The 19,059-nt window shown below is 46.7% G+C and overlaps 1 protein-coding gene across 5 annotated transcripts in view; it reads right to left on the bottom strand.

Moving 5' to 3' along the window:
• The window catches only part of Nrt (Neurotactin), a 122,709-nt gene extending 104,043 nt beyond the window's left edge, over positions 1–18,666 (bottom strand). For 2 of the 5 annotated variants that reach the window (XM_045768093.2, XM_069318821.1), the window contains exon 1: positions 18,451–18,665. The gene's annotated coding sequence lies outside the window, so the exon portion shown is untranslated. Of the gene's footprint in view, positions 1–18,450 lie in introns of all 5 variants that reach the window. The other 3 variants (XM_045768096.2, XM_045768094.2, XM_045768095.2) reach the window with 3 other exon arrangements.
• Positions 18,667–19,059: the final 393 nt, after the last annotated feature.

Here is a 19,059-nt window from a genome sequence, read left to right as displayed (position 1 = left end):
GTCCGGTAGTTCTCCCTGTATAACAGGGCGTGTACAGTCCGGTAGTTCTCCCTGTATAACAGGGCGTGTACAGTCCGGTAGTTCTCCCTGTATAACAGGGCGTGTACAGTCCGGTAGTTCTCCCTGTATAACAGGGCGTGTACAGTCCGGTAGTTCTCCCTGTATAACAGGGCGTGTACAGTCCGGTAGTTCTCCCTGTATAACAGGGCGTGTACAGTCCGGTAGTTCTCCCTGTATAACAGGGCGTGTACAGTCCGGTAGTTCTCCCTGTATAACAGGGCGTGTACAGTCCGGTAGTTCTCCCTGTATAACAGGGCGTGTACAGTCCGGTAGTTCTCCCTGTATAACAGGGCGTGTACAGTCCGGTAGTTCTCCCTGTATAACAGGGCGTGTACAGTCCGGTAGTTCTCCCTGTATAACAGGGCGTGTACAGTCCGGTAGTTCTCCCTGTATAACAGGGCGTGTACAGTCCGGTAGTTCTCCCTGTATACTTTCTGTCTGGCTAATGACTTATGTCCCCAGACTTGATGTGGAGTCTATTGCAATGTGGAAGGCAGTTCACCTCGGGCAGTCCTCAACTCCTGACTAGTTGCTGTGAGAGGACAAGTAGGTGTCGTCGGTAGTAGACAGTGTGCTAGCTGTTGTTGTTGTTGTTGTTGTGCAGTGATAATGTGTGGACCGTTGTACCCGGGATTGGGGGCAAGAGCAGTTACAAGACCACAGTATTGGCCGTCTGCTGAGAAGTGCTGCTAGCGAGTAGACCTCTGCCAGGGTGTCAGTGGTGACCCCTGAACCTATTATTTGTGACCCTTGTCAGCGTGTTGCTGAAGCCCTTTGCCAGTGTCTCCCTGGAGAGCAGACGTGGGGTACCGAGACATCGTGACGATATGGTGTGTGGACTGGCTCATGTTGAGGAAAGGTTAGCTCGTCGGTGATTACTATTGAGCCTGGACGACGTGTACTTGAAGATAGTGGACTCGTTGGGTTTTGAAGAACACTGCAGACATATTGAGCGTCCTGGGTGAAAGCGACGCTGTGTACATAGGTATAGTTATACTTCCATAGATAATATATTGGTTGTGTTGTAACTGTCGTGTTTACCCTCTTATATTCCTTGCTCCCCGCCAGTTCTTGAGAACATACCATTGACTCTGGGTGGGATCACAGGAGGCGGCGGCTATAAGGCACAAAACAGAAAGAAGCCGGTTACTGGCTCAGGATGGCCGTAACAGCCCCACATGAAAGCTTGAACATTGCCTATACTGCACACGTTCTTCGTTATAAGACAACATATCAACAACATGGTACTCCATAAAATTGATGCATTCATTAACCAAGAGTGCGTGAGCTGGTTCTGGATAAACTGGAGGTAGTCACTTGTTTTACCCATCAGACCTGGAACCAGTCCAAGTACTCCAACAGTTACCCTAATCCTAATGCTTTCCTAAGAAGCAGTAGAGGTGGAAAGTGTAAGTACCTGTAAAAGATGTTTCCATACCTACAATGAAGAGTTAACTACCAAGTCGTGATTTGCAACCTAGATAAGAAATCACGCCCAATAATTCCATTGTACACCACCACCACCAGTTGAGACGACAACCTGGACCTTACACACATACGGGAGAGCTTCAGCCTCGTGAGGCAGGGGTGGGGGGGGGGGGATGTGAGGCAGGGTGAGGAGTGTGAGGGTGCATGAAGGTGGGGTGTTGGGCGTGAGAGCGGGGAGGGGTGTAGAGGCGTGTCCCTCCAGCTGTAAGGAGGACGTGATGAGGTAACCATGGTGGGGATGATGTGGCGGCGGCTGCTCCCCACCTGCCTCCTGGTCACTATACACCCGCAGCAGCCACCACCACCGACGACTATAGAGATTTTGTGTATGTATCCGTGACGACCACAATAAAGTTGCTGCTGCAGCCATTGTGACCTTCCAGCTGAAACCGTTCTGGCATTTATTTCTCGAAGCATTAGTAACATAACATCTGGTGGTGTTCTTCAGCTATATCTTCCTCTTGTCAGGCCCCATTGATGCACTTCAGTTTTGGTCGCCGTACGATAGAATGGATACAAGTTCACTAGAACGTGTCCAGCGAAGGATGACAAAGTTAATCCCACAAATTACAAACCTTCCATATGAAGACATTGACAAAGCTTAATTTACTTTTTCAACAAAGGCGACGAGAATTAGGGGTGACATGATTGAGGTTTACAAGTGGATGAACGGACAGAAGTAAGGGGATATTAATAGAGTATTATAAGTATCAACACATAAATGAAAATTAAATAATGGGTGTAAATTAGATAAATTTAGAGTTAGGAAAGACCTGGGTAAATACTGGTTCGGTACCAGGGTTGTGATTTATGGAACCAATACCCGCGTATTATAATAGACGTAGGATCCCTTGATTGCTTCAAGCGTAGGTTAAACATATATTAGTTTGAGTTGATATAAATAAGAGCTGCCTCATATGGGGCCCATATGGGGCCCATATGAGGCCCATATGGGGCCCATATGAGGGCCTTCTGCAGGAAACCGCAGAAGGCCAATAGGTCTTCTGCAGTTCCTTAACCGTTATGTTCTAATGTTATGTCTTGACTTGCCACCAGGTGACAGATCCAACCTGCCAATGTAACCAGAAATATAGGAACCCAAGCAACCCACCTAACCTTTCACACCAATACATAGACAACCAATATATCCGAGCCGTGACTTTTGGTAGTATGTTGTATTATAAGGTTGGTTACCATTATGTACACAAGGCGACCACTGAGTGGAGAGGAGGGTTCGACTCCCACCGTGCACAGCGTCACCTGGTCCTACCAGGCCTACCTGCACGGTCACCACCACTCGGGGGGGGGGGGTCACAAGTATCAATAACTTACTTTATCATGCACCCCATACCCATACGGTGGGCGGCGTGACACACGAGGCGCCGCTACTTGCCGCCTCTCGCTCCAAAACAACTTTACAGAGTTTTAAAGCAGCAATCCAGGCCATGAAAGTCATCATACAACGCCCAGACCACAACAGTTGATATTCCCTTTATATATACACGTTGATACCTTAGTAGATAACGGGTCTTGATACTTTGTCAAACAACTTGCTGTAGTTGGTGAAAATGTGCTGTAGTTGGCGAGAATATAAGGTTAGTGTGAGGTGGAGGAGACAAGTGTAATATGCAGCGTCCGTGGTGCAAGGGCGGTCACCCGCACTCTACCACACAATTACCACGTCAACATGCGGGGCGTGTGGAGCACGGACCGTCCTCAAACCAAAGACCCAAAAGTGATTCCATACACACGCCAGAGCACCTGGGGCCAGATTCACCAAGCAGTTACGCAAGTACTTACGAACGTGTACATCTTTCCTCAATCTTTGACGACTTTGGTTACATTTATTAAACAATTTACAAACACGAAAACTTCCCAGTCAACTGTTGTTATTGTTATAAACAGCCTCCTGGTGCTTCGGAGCTCATTAACTGTTTAATAATTATAACCAAAGCCGCCAAAGATTGAGAAAAGATTTACACGTTCTTAAGTACTTGCGTAACTGCTTCGTGAATCTGGCCCCTGTTTATGAATGAAAAACGGTTTACACACGACTCGCAACATAATGACACTGGTCTATAATTTAGAGGTTCCTCTCGACTACCATTTTTATAAAATGGCACATGTTTGCCTTTTTCCATATATCTGCTAAGAGTCCCGTGTTCAAGGACGTCTGGAATATTAGAATGGTAAGCTCAGCTCAGTCGCACATTCTCGCAGCACCCAAGGTGAAACTTCATCAGGTCCAACCGCTTTATTTCTTCCTCGCCCCATGAGAAATGTTTTCCACTTCGTCTTGAAATACCTCAATGTATTCTATGGTGTTTCCTTGAGTTGGTACTTGGTCCGGCTCCCTGAAATCCTCATAGTGTACAAACACACTTTGCAACTGTTCATTTAGCATTTCACATGTTTCTTTTTCATTCTCAGTACTCTGTTACCCGTTCTCAATCTCTGGATTTTATCTTTTACATTCAGCTTGCTTTTAATGAATTTATAGAATAGGCCTAGATCTGTTTTACATTTGTATAAGCAAGTAGATGGGGTCGCCATGGGTTCTCCCCTAGGTGTCCTGTTTGCGAACTTCTACATGGGTACCATCGAGCAAAAGGTCTTTGTCGACCTGAACTTGAAACCGGCCATATACTGCAGATATGTTGACGACATTTTTGCACAGGTACCTGATGTCAGACATCTGCAGGAGCTGAAGGAGGCATTTGAGCAGAATCCTGTGTTGCGTTTCACTTACGAGATGGAGAAGGATGGGAAGCTGCCCCTTTCTAGATGTAAGTCATGGAAAGGAGCGGAGGTTTCCACACTGCAGTCTACACTAAGGAAACAAACATAGGAATGTGCCTCAATGCCAACAGTGACTGCCCAGACAGGTACAAGAGGAGTGTTGTTAACGCTTATGTCGACCGTGCTCTCAGCCACAGCTCAGGATGGAAGCAAGTCGATGAAGAACTCTGTAGGGTAAGGCAGGTCCTAGTCAACAACGGCTTCGTTGAAGACATAAGGAGGAAGGTGAAACGCCATGCAACCTCTGAAGAGACAACTAACACAACACCTATACCCCCTATTAGACTATTTTACAGGAACTTCTTTTCCACAGCTCATAAAACGGAGGAAAGGGTCCTGAAAGATATTGTTAATAGAAACGTTATCCCCACAGACAAAAATCAGAAGATACAACTGACGATTTACTATAAAACCAAATAAACGGCCAGCCTACTCATGAGAAACTCTCCAGACACAAAGCAGAACGCTTTAAGAGAGACCAACGTCGTCTATGCCTTCAAATGCCCACTTGGGGACTGTAAGCCTCAAAAAACTCAGAATATAGGCAAGACAACATCTCTTTCCAGGCGATTAACGATGCATAAGCAACAGGGCTCCATTAAGGAACATATAATCTCTTCCCACAACCAGACCATCACCAGAGAAATCTTAGCAAACAACACAGAAATCATCGATAGATACAGCGATAGCAGGCGGCTTGACATCTGCGAGGCACTACACAAGAAGTCAACACCAGCAATCAACAGCCAATTAATGCACAACTATATTCTACCCACTTCAAGACTCCGCTCCAATATAGAAGCATCAAGAAATATGGGCCAATAGGCCCTCTGCAGTTACTTCCATTCTTACCTTCAATACCCATTGTTTCGTGTTCTATCCTGTGTTGAAAGTTTTGTTCACCTCATCCAAAACTGTTGTAACATATAACCTCACCCAAAATGCGGGTATAAAATGAAAAATGAAAGCTGTTTAAATCATTGCATAGTAAGAACTCTGTTTAGTGTTTGCAGGTTATAGTTGTGTGTGTGTAAACTAAAAGTCTTTGAAAATGTAATAAGTTATTACGAAACGCGTTCAAGTATCGCGTCAGACTAGAAATAAAAATGAATTTTGGAGAATTGATTTTTCAATTACCATCAACAGTGAAAAGAAACATAAGAAATAGAGAAAATTCGTGTTAGAATTATTAATCTTACTTTTTCGGTCATATTTAATAATATATGTCTACAGGAAAGACTGATACCAAAATATTATACTTTATATATATATATATAATATATATATATATATATATATATATATATATATATATATATATATATATATATATATATATATATATATATATATATATATATATATATATGGTGGTACCCCTCTATATATATTATATATATATACATTATATATATATATATATATATGTCGTACCTAGTAGCCAGAACTCCCTTCTCAGCCTACTATGCAAGGCCCGATTTGCCTAATAAGCCAAGTTTTCATGAATTAATATATTTTCTCTAATTTTTTTCTTATGAAATGATAAAGCTACCCCATTTCATTATGTATGAGGTCAATTTTTTTTATTGCAGTTAAAATTAACGTAGTTATATGACCGAACCTAACCAACCCTACCTAACCTAACCTATCTTTATAGGTTAGGTTAGGTTAGGTAGCCGAAAAAGTTAGGTTAGGTGGTCGAAAAACAATTAATTCATGAAAACTTGGCTTATTAGGCAAATTGGGCCTTGAATAGTAGGCTGAGAAGTGCGTTCTGGCTACTAGGTACGACATATATATATATAATTATATAGTATATTTACTTTTTTATATGCATCATTTCACTACGTTCTTATTGGTCATTTCTGGTTTTGACGTATTCATTTCTGGCAAATGAATCTAAAAAATGTAAGGAAGTACTTGTGTCCAATACCAGTGGTCAACATGGGGAATGTTGTGAAAGACGACGTTGTGAGTCACCGCCATCCACACCTTAATGAGCTGGTTCTACGTGGACTCAAACGTCCGACTAGTTAAGTTATACGGCAACAGGTACAGTAAGGGCTCTGTTACCTAGCAGTAAAATAGGTACCTGGGTATTAGTCAGCTGTCACGGGCTGCTTCCTGGGGCTGGAGGCCTGGTCGAGGACCGGGCCGCGGGGACACTAAAAAGCCCCGAAATCATCTCAAGATAACCTCAAGATAAGAAGGGGGAGAGGCGCGTCATGCAGACGTCACACCCTCCACGTGCAGTGTTGGGTGGGGAGCGGGAGGGCGCGCAGGAGAGCGGGTGCATGTGTAGGGTTGTCTGCCGGAAACACAACATCCGCCCGCTGTGGGCAAGAAGCATTTGCGAGGCGGGGGTGAGGGGGGGGGGCGGGGGTGAGGGGGGGGGGCGGGGGGGAGTATAACGGTCCCTCCCCACCGCCCCGTCAACACTTGACTGCAGCAGGCAAGACACGCCACCCCAACTACCCGTCAACAGGCCTCCACCCTCACCCCGCACCCGTCCCTACCCCGACACCCACACCACTCGTGTACACCTGGTGCATGGGGGGGTGGGTGACACTGGTGCATGTGGGGGGGTGGGTGACACTGGTGCATGGGGGGGGGGGAGGGGTGACACTGGTGCATGGGGGGGGGGAGGGTGACACTGGTGCATGGGGGTTACCTTGATGTTACCTTACCTTGAGGTGCTTCCGGGGCTTAACGTCCCCGCGGCCTGGTCGTCGACCAGGCCTCCTGGTTGCCGGACTGATCAACCAGGCTGTTGGACGCGGCTGCTCGCAGCCTGACGTATGAGTCACAGCCTGGTTGATCAGGTATCCTTTGGAGGTGCTTATCCAGTTCTCTCCTGAACACTGTGAGGGGTCGGCCGGGGGCGTAAAAATAAAATAAATTTTATTTATTATTATTTAATAATAAATAAAATTATTAAATAATAAATTATTATTATTTATTTAAATAAATAAATAATAAATCAATTTTATTCAGGAAAAGTGCATACAGTTGATTTACAAACAATGTTGGATTTATAGACAGAGCTAGTACATACAATACCTAAAGCCACTAATACTCATAGCATTTCGGGCAAGGTGTGGGGGGGGGGGAGGGAAACACAGACTAAAACTTAATAGTAATTGGGATTAGGTATAAATTGTGTTGAAGGAAGGAATAAAAAATACAAAAAGGGGAGTTAACATAGCATAAATCAGCAATTGCACATGTTGGTGAACAGCGTTGTTTAAAAAATAGCAAGACACGGGTTGACATTTAGGAGGTAAGTTAGGTTACATGGAGTTAATTAGGCAGTACTTGGTTTAACTCTTAAACTGGTTGAGAGAGGTACAGCCTTTGACATGATTCGAGAGGTCATTCCACATTCTGGGTCCCTTGATTTGTAGAGCACTTCTAGTTTGGTTACACACAGCCAAATTGAGTAACAGGAAGAGGTCTTGGACACAAATTTGTTCCATGCTAAATGTAGAGGAATCAGCTGAGTATTCCTCAAATAAAATAAGTTGCCTCAGCTTATAAGGTAAATAAGATAAGCATTTCTCAAATAAGTAGCTGCCTCACCTCACTGCCTTACTGCTACATAGCCTTCCCGGCATGGTGCCTTCTTATGATAATTATTTGTTCCACACCCAAGTTGTGTAACAGGAAGAGGTCCTGGACCCCTACTTCCTTCTCTCTTTTTTAATAGTCTATATAGTCATAATTATAGCTTTAAGTATTCAATGACTAAAGCTTTTGACATTTTTACCCTTCTCCTTACCTAACATCATTTGTGCAGCATATTTTTATTTTGTCTCACCCAGATTTAATTTCAAAATAAAACCAAACTAAATAAATTAGAAATGGGTATGTCTAGCTAAGGAACACCCTTACTACTAGGTGAACAGGGGCATTTGGTGATAGTAAATGATCCCATCAGGCAGGGCTCATCACCTTCTCTCATATTTCATGTTCACCAGTGTTTATTTACTTAATAACTACGGGTATAAGATCTTGCTATTATAAAACTAATTCTAATATCATAAAAGACATATTTACTCAAAGTTTCAAGCAGAGAATGCATATATAACTAACACGAAGGACTCCTCTTCACGAGATTCAATTTTTATAATCTTTTGTTTATGTTCCAAAATCTTAAAATCGATCCCAGTGTTATGTAGTAGAGAAAAATTGAGTTATATCCAGTTTACGTAAAGCTACGAGTGGTCGAAACCACACTTAGATCCCGGACCAAACTTACGAAGGTTTTTCCACTTAGTGTAGCTACCTGAATACCGACGTAGCTGCCACGAAGGCGCTAAGAAGGAAAACATTCGTAGCTAAGAAGAAAAACCTTCGTAAGTACCTTCGTGAATCTGGCCCCAGCACACTGGCGGGGAGGGTAAACACGCCCCGAGGGACACCTTGCGACGCCCGCCAGGAGATGTGTTGTGGGACCTGTCACTCGTCAGCCAGTCAATACAGGAGTGGGGAGGGGCAGCCTGGCTACACCACCAGACAAGGTGCTCGCACACCTCACCTGGGAGGACGGGGCGGCCCACCACCCTGCACCACACCTGGGAGGACGGGTCGGCCCATCATTTAGGCCACCCGGGTCGGCCTAAATGGTCTCTTGGAGGAAGTATAACCGTACATTATAATGCTTCCAGACATTACAAACATGTTGAGAAAGGGGCAGAGTTGCACAGTATTATCCGAGAACCTATACATGCTACAGGTATGGTCAGACAGTTTACCACCAAAAGTGTATAAGTAATGAGCTTTGTGAGTAGTGGCGAGGAGACCCGAAGAGTGTAAAAATAGAAAATGCTCACAATGAATTCCAATAGAACAAGAGGGAATGATTGAAGAAACAGACGCGTCACAGACGTCAGAATTCATTTTAGCGTACAAGTAGTAGGAAAATGGAACCAACTGAAGGAGCAGGTTGTCAAAGTGAACCCAATTTATAGTTTCAAAAGTAGGTATGACAGGAAGATGTGTCGGGAGTCATTGGTTTAGAAAACCGGCGGCGGGCATGGCTGGCTCCTACAGGTACAAATAGGCCAGTACGGTGTCAGGTGGACCCGGCAACTGTGTTAATAAGACATTCGCCACCATTACACCCGCCCACCGCAACACTTCCCACTACAGGCACCCCTACACCACAACACACACCTCAACTCTACGACACGCCAACGCTCACCTTACTCATAACGTGCAATACAACACAACAACAATAATCTAGAAAATAACGCCTTGTTTGGTGAAAATGTTAACCCTGAAAACTGTGGTGGCAGTAGGCTTAGTGGCGTCATCACATGTCGCATTTTGACGCATACTTTGTCTGAGGCCAAACATTGTCTTGCTACAAATTGGTAGCGGCTCTCTCGAAATTTACTTACTGTTCTGTTTTTTGTTTTGGGTCCTCTGGTAGGTTAGGATAAGGGCATTTAGTACGACAATTTCTTGACGTTGGGAAACCTTAGGACAGGTTGGCTACCACGAGGCCTTAAGACCGGAAACAGTGTACAGTATTTTTCTGGCGTAAATTATCTATCAGTGTAGGAGAAGAAAATAATTGATGGTTGGATTAACAACAATATAAGGACTCCATTAGACAACTCGTCCACATCACAAAGCAGCCGACGAACATTAATTCTTCTCAAGCTCATTTCACCGATAGAAATTAGCCCTTTAATTCATTCTTCCATACAATTAACTGTAACCTTATTTTAGTAACACAGAAATTAATACATATAATACCGAGGGGGGAAAGAGTAGAGCAACATGTAATATGGGGAAACAGAACAGGATAGCATAAATGTCACACAATAAGTAAATTAACAACGCTATGCACCACATTCCATCATAGAGCCCCACGCCACAAGGAAGGGAACAGAGCGCTGCCACACCACTACACACATCTCGCACCAACATTACACATTATTAAAGTCTTTGAAAGTGTGACGGGTCAAACCTCCAGTTTTATGAATAATCGACTTCAGAACCCAGACCTGTCAACATGGATTTTAGAGCGGGAAAATTGTCTTTCACAATTATTCAACGACTATGACAACATCACGAACGAAGAAAAACAAAATGCAGCCGTCGTATAAACGGAGCTCGCAAAGTAATTTCATAAGTGTGACCGTGGAGTGAGTCCATAAAGTGAGCTGTAGGGAAAGTAGGACGATCAATATTCAGTTTCCTGTCAAACAGAACACACAGAGTAACAGTCAGTTAAACAATCACATCCAAGCACAAAAGGCTCTATACTCTACTTGCACCACCACTATATTATCATCCTCATATCACACACACACAAATATAAATCACATCTTATCACACACAACCAAGAGTGGAGCCTGCGGCTTAATTTGACTCAACACGGGAACCTCACCAGGCCCAGACACCGGAAGGATTGACTGATTGAGAGCTCTTTCTCGATTCGGTGTGTGGTGGTGCATGGCCGTTCTTAGTTGGTGGAGCGATTTGTCTGGTTAATTCCGATAACGAACGAGACTCTGGCCTATTAACTAGTCGACGGATCTCCAACAATTGGTGTCCAGTTCGCAACTTCTTCTTAGAGGGATTAGCGGATCACACTATTGTAATTTGTGTGTGTACTGAAGTAAGGGCGAAGAGGTAGAATATCTGGTCGACAGAGCCCGGGTGCATGGGGGGGGGGGAATTGTGTGACACCCCGCTTGTGCTTCCGAGAAGCTGCGGGAGCCTCGTGAGGGCACCAGAGCTCCAAGTTGCAATTCTTTTAACCATGTCGTGGCGCAGTCGATTAAGGTGCGTCTGGGATCATCCCGAGCGTAAGTAAGTTCGAACCCTCATCACGGCTCTTGGGGATTTGTACATCTTATCCTTTGGAGATGAAACTAAAATCAGCATGACAAATTTCTTGATAAAAGACACTGACGAACTACAAACATGATTATTAAAAGTGATAAACTCCACAAACTTAGAAATGGCCAAAATAAACTTGAACGATATATAAGGTACAAGACCCAATGGGATCACTTCCAAGAAGATTGATTGATGAAGATTAAGCCACCCAAGAGGTGGCACGGGCATGAATAACCCGTAAGTGGTGGCCCTTTTGAGCCATTACCAGTATCAAAAGATGATACTGGAGATCTGTGGAGGCGCAACTGCACCCTGCGTGACGGGAGATGTCTCCCGGACCAAATGGTGACCAAAATGGTGACTTCCAAGAAAGAAAACTACCGGCGAAGAAGTTCCGCGCTCCCCGGCACCCGGGGACACTCACCAGCTTAGTAAATATACGCTATATGATTATAGCATGTATATATATATATATATATATATATATATATATATATATATATATATATATATATATATATATATATATATATATATATATATATATATATATATAGTACATATATATATATATATAGTACTATATATATATATATATATATATATATAGTACATTTATCTGAACTGGTTTAAACGCGCCATGCTTACGCTAGCCAGCTTTACTGTACACACTAGTTGCTATTACTTATACTGTAATACCTATTTATGCTTTTTGGTCCATATACCGTCATAGTATCCGTACACCGCAGGTCTCTGGGGGGACAATTTATAAAGGGTTTATTATATTTTGTAATTTTTGGTGTTTTTACGCCCTGCTTTTTATCTATTTTGGTTTATCACGCCACGCTATTACGCTCTTGGGCATTACTGTACACTTTTGTACATCGCAGGTTTTTGTACATTCCTCCTTTATTTGTTATATATGTACATGGATATATGTACCCCCCCCCATCCCCCCGGCCCATCAAACTCGGTGTTTCCCAACTGCTGCACCTGCACAACACTCTCTTACGCATCTATTCTATGCTACGGGAGCCGGTCGGCCGAGCGGACAGCACGCTGGACTTGTGATCCTGTGGTCCCGGGTTCGATCCCGGGCGCCGGCGAGAAACAATGGTCAGAGTTTCTTTCACCCTATGCCCCTGTTACCTAGCAGTAAAATAGGTACCTGGGTGTTAGTCAGCTGTCACGGGCTGCTTCCTGGGGGTGGAGGCCTGGTCGAGGACCGGGCCGCGGGGACACTAAAAAGCCCCGAAATCATCAAGATAACCTTAAGAAGATAACCCTAATTTTCTTGTAATCGCTGTTGCTTACCTTACTCCCTATTTCCAGGTCATTTATTTGTGTCTCCAGGTTAACACTAAAATATTATTTTCTCATGTTGGCGTCTTAAGTGAAGCCATCATCAATCCTAAAATAAAATAAATCAGTATTCCCTGCATAACCATACAGCAATGGTCAGAATAGTATTCACTAAATTAACGAAGCAATAAGAATGTTTTGTGATGACCTTCAGTATGTGGCCCCGGCCTGGAACACTATAATGGCCGTAAGTGAACTTAGTTAAGTCGAGAGGCACATGAAGAGTCATTCATGGAAGTGTATGTGGTGGGGGGGAGGGGGGAGGGGGGCCTCGCCACACTGAAGAGGGCGCTGAGAAACTTGATCCTCAGGTATTATATGGCACCCACGGGGCGACCCACATGCTCCCTCAAGATTATATATCCACCACAAGGAAAACATGGATAAATCTACAGCCCTACACGTATTTACAAGAACATCCACACACACCGAACACACGCCTGTACACGCCCACAATGTGTGGACTGACAGTCGAGAGGCGGGACCGAAGAGCGGAAACTGAACCCCCCAAAAGACAATTATATGAATCCAATTAAGTGAGTACACGATTGGGTGTAAAGGAGAAGAGACCAAACCCAAGAACTAAATTTCAACCCCAGCAAACACAATTAGGCAAGTGCACACGTGAAGACGCTGAAACCCCTGCAAGCACAGCTAGGAGAGTACACTTACACAGTACTCGGTACACCCCTGTAACTCCACACCTGAGGTGTAACACCAGGCACCTGGGTGTGGGGCCAGCCCTTCGGGAGGGGCAGCTAATGCTGCTGGGGGGGGGGAGGAGAGAGAGAGAGAGAGAGAGAGAGAGAGAGAGAGAGAGAGAGAGAGAGAGAGAGAGAGAAGGGGGGGGGGAGAGACGTGAAGGAAAGAGGAGGGAAGACAGAGGAAGGCGACAAGGGGGGGGGAAGGGAAGGGAATAATTAGGAGGAAGCACCAAGCCATTATGACTATATAACACTTGGAAGGGGTCAGGATATGGATTTGGGATGGGACGGTGGGAAGGAATGGTGCGCAACCACTTGGACGGTCGGGGATTGAACACCAACCTGCATGACGCTCTACCGTCCAGTCCACGTGTTTGGACAGGGGGGGGGGGGAGAGGGGTGTATGTGAAGGAGGAAGACAAGAAGGGTGACTTAGCGGAGGGTGTAAGGTGCGAATAATGGGGGGAGGGGAGCGTGTGCACATATCTGGGGAGCCGGAGACAAGGAATGAAGCAACGTTGTTGTTTAAGATTCACTACCTGGAACAAAAAGTTCCAAGTAGCACGGGCTATGGTGAACCCGTAGTTGAAGCCATGTGGGGAGGGGCAGAGGAGGATGCTGCTTCACTTTTGTAAACTCGGTTATAAATGTACGACCATTTATGAATTAAGTTGTTGAATTAAATGAGATGGTGTTGTATCAGGAAAAATGCAGGGGAGGGGTCGAGTGAGGGGGGGGAGGGGTCGAGTGAGGGGGGGGAGGGGTCGAGTGAGGGGGGGGAGGGGTCGAGTGAGGGGGGGAGGGGTCGAGTGAGGGGGGGAGGGGTCGAGTGAGGGGGGGGGAGGGGTCGAGTGAGGGGGGGGAGGGGTCGAGTGAGGGGGGGAGGGGTCGAGTGAGGGGGGGGAGGGGTCGAGTGAGGGGGGGGGAGGGGTCGAGTGAGGGGGGGAGGGGTCGAGTGAGGGGGGGAGGGGTCGAGTGAGGGGGGGGGAGGGGTCGAGTGAGGGGGGGGAGGGGTCGAGTGAGGGGGGGAGGGGTCGAGTGAGGGGGGGAGGGGTCGAGTGAGGGGGGGAGGGGTCGAGTGAGGGGGGGGAGGGGTCGAGTGAGGGGGGGGGAGGGGTCGAGTGAGGGGGGGAGGGGTCGAGTGAGGGGGGGGAGGGGTCGAGTGAGGGGGGGGGAGGGGTCGAGTGAGGGGGGGAGGGGTCGAGTGAGGGGGGGAGGGGTCGCGTGTACGGGGGAGGGGTCGCGTGAGGGGAAGGTAAACTATGGGGGACGTGGTGAGGGGGAAGGTAAACTATGGGGGACGTGGTGAGGGGGAAGGTAAACTATGGGGGACGTGGTGAGGGGGAAGGTAAACTATGGGGGACGTGGTGAGGGGGAAGGTAAACTATGGGGGACGTGGTGGGGGGGACCTGTGAGTGGGCGAGTTGAATTATAAGGGAAGTGAGGTGCTAGAATGAGACGTAAGATAGGGAAGATAGGAAAGGGAAGAGTGGAGGTAAGGTAGAGAACTGTGTGTGTGGGGGGGGGGAGGTGGGTGGGAAGGGAATAACAAGGGCTGGAGAAATGTCAGGGTAAAAGGCAGGAGGACGAGAGGGAAGCCTCATACAACTATCTGCCTGGAAAATATAGAAATCCCGATTTAATTATCTGCATAACGTTTAATAAATTCCCCTCGTGTGAGAGAAGCTAAATTGCAAAGCGTAAATTAATTGTATTTCATGTTAGAGGCATTACAAACCGAATTAGTTATTAAATTTCACGGATTTCGGATAAATTTCACAGACTAATCAGCCTACTACGGCGATTTAATAAAATTCCAAGAACATGAAAATGCATGTGGCCTACAGCTTAACAAACCAAGCATGTAAAAAGTAGGGTGTCAGTCCGTGTCCAAGGTTGGACACGGACGCTTGGGGGGTAGCCTCACCCAACTATAAAAGCGACCCTGTCGTTTTAACACACAGCACCGCTCCTGTGCCAGGTAAGTCTACTACGGGCTCACCATAGCCCGTGCTACTTGGAACGTTTAGTTCCCAGTAGCTGAATCTTAAACAACAACAACATTTTAACACTGGAAAATGTTCAGGTCAACCCGGGTACTGGGTGAACCCAACCACCAGCTCGACCCTTGCTCCTAACACTTATACAGACACCCCCTCCCCCCCTCTTCCTCTATTGTTATGTACAATATTTCCCCCTCATATTTCTCATAAAGCTAAATATAATTTGGTCTGCTGTGAATGATACGCGTAATTATCAGGACAAAGTACAGAGCCGTTATGACAGTCCCGGTAGGTTTATACCACTTGAAATTGACACTAGGACACATTAGGAGCTGGGAGACCTACACTCCACTCTTTGGTGTCCCACAGGCTACCACTGTGTTGTACAGTTGTACTAATTGTACAGCACCTCACTGAGGCTACTACAGTTGTACAGCACCTCACTGTGGCTACTACAGTTGTACAGCACCTCACTGAGGCTACTACAGTTGTACAGCACCTCACTGTGGCTACTACAGTTGTACAGCACCTCACTGAGGCTACTACAGTTGTACAGCACCTCACTGTGGCTACTACAGTTGTACAGCACCTCACTGAGGCTACTACAGTTGTTCAGCACCTCACTGAGGCTACTACAGTTGTACAGCACCTCACTGAGGCTACTACAGTTGTACAGCACCTCACTGAGGCTACTACAGTTGTACAGCACCTCACTGAGGCTACTACAGTTGTACAGCACCTCACTGTGGCTACTACAGTTGTACAGCACCTCACTGAGGCTACTACAGTTGTTCAGCACCTCACTGAGGCTACTACAGTTGTACAGCACCTCACTGAGGCTACTACAGTTGTACAGCACCTCACTGAGGCTACTACAGTTGTACAGCACCTCACTGAGGCTACTACAGTTGTACAGCACCTCACTGTGGCTACTACAGTTGTACAGCACCTCACTGAGGCTACTACAGTTGTACAGCACCTCACTGTGGCTACTACAGTTGTACAGCACCTCACTGAGGCTACTACAGTTGTTCAGCACCTCACTGAGGCTACTACAGTTGTTCAGCACCTCACTGTGGCTACTACAGTTGTTCAGCACCTCACTGTGGCTACTACAGTTGTTCAGCACCTCACTGTGGCTACTACAGTTGTACAGCACCTCACTGTGGCTACTACAGTTGTACAGCACCTCACTGAGGCTACTACAGTTGTACAGCACCTCACTGAGGCTACTACAGTTGTACAGCACCTCACTGTGGCTACTACAGTTGTACAGCACCTCACTGTGGCTACTACAGTTGTACAGCACCTCACTGAGGCTACTACAGTTGTACAGCACCTCACTGAGGCTACTACAGTTGTACAGCACCTCACTGTGGCTACTACAGTTGTACAGCACCTCACTGTGGCTACTACAGTTGTACAGCACCTCACTGAGGCTACTACAGTTGTACAGCACCTCACTGTGGCTACTACAGTTGTACAGCACCTCACTGTGGCTACTACAGTTGTTCAGCACCTCACTGTGGCTACTACAGTTGTACAGCACCTCACTGAGGCTACTACAGTTGTACAGCACCTCACTGTGGCTACTACAGTTGTACAGCACCTCACTGAGGCTACTACAGTTGTTCAGCACCTCACTGTGGCTACTACAGTTGTACAGCACCTCACTGTGGCTACTACAGTTGTACAGCACCTCACTGTGGCTACTACAGTTGTACAGCACCTCACTGTGGCTACTACAGTTGTTCAGCACCTCACTGTGGCTACTACAGTTGTACAGCACCTCACTGTGGCTACTACAGTTGTACAGCACCTCACTGTGGCTACTACAGTTGTTCAGCACCTCACTGTGGCTACTACAGTTGTACAGCACCTCACTGTGGCTACTACAGTTGTACAGCACCTCACTGAGGCTACTACAGTTGTACAGCACCTCACTGAGGCTACTACAGTTGTACAGCACCTCACTGTGGCTACTACAGTTGTTCAGCACCTCACTGTGGCTACTACAGTTGTACAGCACCTCACTGTGGCTACTACAGTTGTACAGCACCTCACTGTGGCTACTACAGTTGTACAGCACCTCACTGCACACCCCCGGCACAAGGGCTGTGCAAGAAGCTGTGCGTGCCGGGTGGTGGAGTACATTACAACAGCTGTACTCTGAGAAACATGTGCAGTTTATGGGTGCTGGCCGGCAGTTTCTACACGTGAAATATTTAATTAAATTATCTTTTTATAACATTCTAAATGAATGTCTTTAATTATTTTACCATTTGTTGTAACCGAGTAATAACACGAATATTAACATGTGATGAAAACTGTGACTCAGAACACGAAGGAAGAATTGAAACAGGAATTTCCCAAGTACTTTCGTATTTAATAATATATATATATATATATATATATATATATATATATATATATATATATATATATATATATATATATATATATATATATATATATATATATATATTATATATATGTTATGTTATTTATTATTTAGCATGTTATTTATTATTTACCCAGGGGAGGAGAGTGGCCGCCCACCACCCAGGGGGAGGACAGTGGCCGCCCACCACCCAGGGGGAGGACAGTGGCCGCCCACCACCCAGGGGGAGGACAGTGGCCGCCCACCACCCAGGGGGAGGACAGTGGCCGCCCACCACCCAGGGGGAGGACAGTGGCCGCCCACCACCCAGGGGGAGGACAGTGGCCGCCCACCACCCAGGGGGAGGACAGTGGCCGCCCACCACCCAGGGGAGGACAGTGGCCGCCCACCACCCAGGGGGAGGACAGTGGCCGCCCACCACCCAGGGGGAGGACAGTGGCCGCCCACCACCCAGGGGGAGGACAGTGGCCGCCCACCACCCAGGGGAGGACAGTGGCCGCCCACCACCCAGGGGGGGGACAGTGGCCGCCCACCACCCAGGGGGGGGACAGTGGCCGCCCACCACCCGGGAAGCAGCAGTGGCCGCCCACCACCCAGGAAGCAGCAGTGGCCGCCCACCACCCAGGGGGAGGACAGTGGCCGCCCACCACCCAGGGGGAGGACAGTGGCCGCCCACCACCCAGGAAGCAGCAGTGGCCGCCCACCACCCAGGAAGCAGCAGTGGCCGCCCCTGCTGTCACCCACCAAATCCTGCAAACTATGTTTAACTCCTCCTTACCTGGTCGTCCACACGGTAGTGAAATCGCTACGGCGCGGCCACCGACCAAATCCAGAGCCGCATCTTATAACCGGTTGTGTGACACATGGCTACCCTAACATGACCTGTGTAGGCACATGACCCCGCTGTTAGCAACGTGACACTGCGGCGCGGCCCGAACCTGCTCCTCCCACAGCTGACTCCACACTGCCGCCGCCGCCGTCGACCACGCGTATCGTACCGACCTCCGCTTCACAACACATTCTCCTCCCAAATTCTCTATTTTAAATTTTAACTGGTATTGAATTATATAAATGCTTTGCTAGCATCGAATAAATCGTAACATTTGTGAAATTTTATTAGATTATTGCAATTACTAACACAGAGTTAAATTTGTATAATCAATAGTATGCAGTGATCTAATGTCTGGCAGGCCGGCACCTCCATAGAGTCATTTCTACGTTGACAGCAAGTCTGGAGTCAGTGTGGTGTGTCTCATTCATTTCCAGCAACTGCCTCTGGACCAGTCCTGCTGCTCGATATCATCAGCGGCATATGCTACGTTGGCCAACATAAGATTTGCCTTTAGAAACTTGCGTAAGGAATCGTTCAGGACCCTGTATACCACTT

This window comes from Procambarus clarkii, chromosome 91 (genome assembly GCF_040958095.1).
Source record: "Procambarus clarkii isolate CNS0578487 chromosome 91, FALCON_Pclarkii_2.0, whole genome shotgun sequence".
In the NCBI taxonomy this organism is placed as follows: Eukaryota; Metazoa; Arthropoda; class Malacostraca; order Decapoda; family Cambaridae; genus Procambarus; species Procambarus clarkii.
The sequence above is the reverse complement of the archived record's forward strand: the minus strand, read 5'-3'. Positions and strand labels throughout refer to the sequence as shown.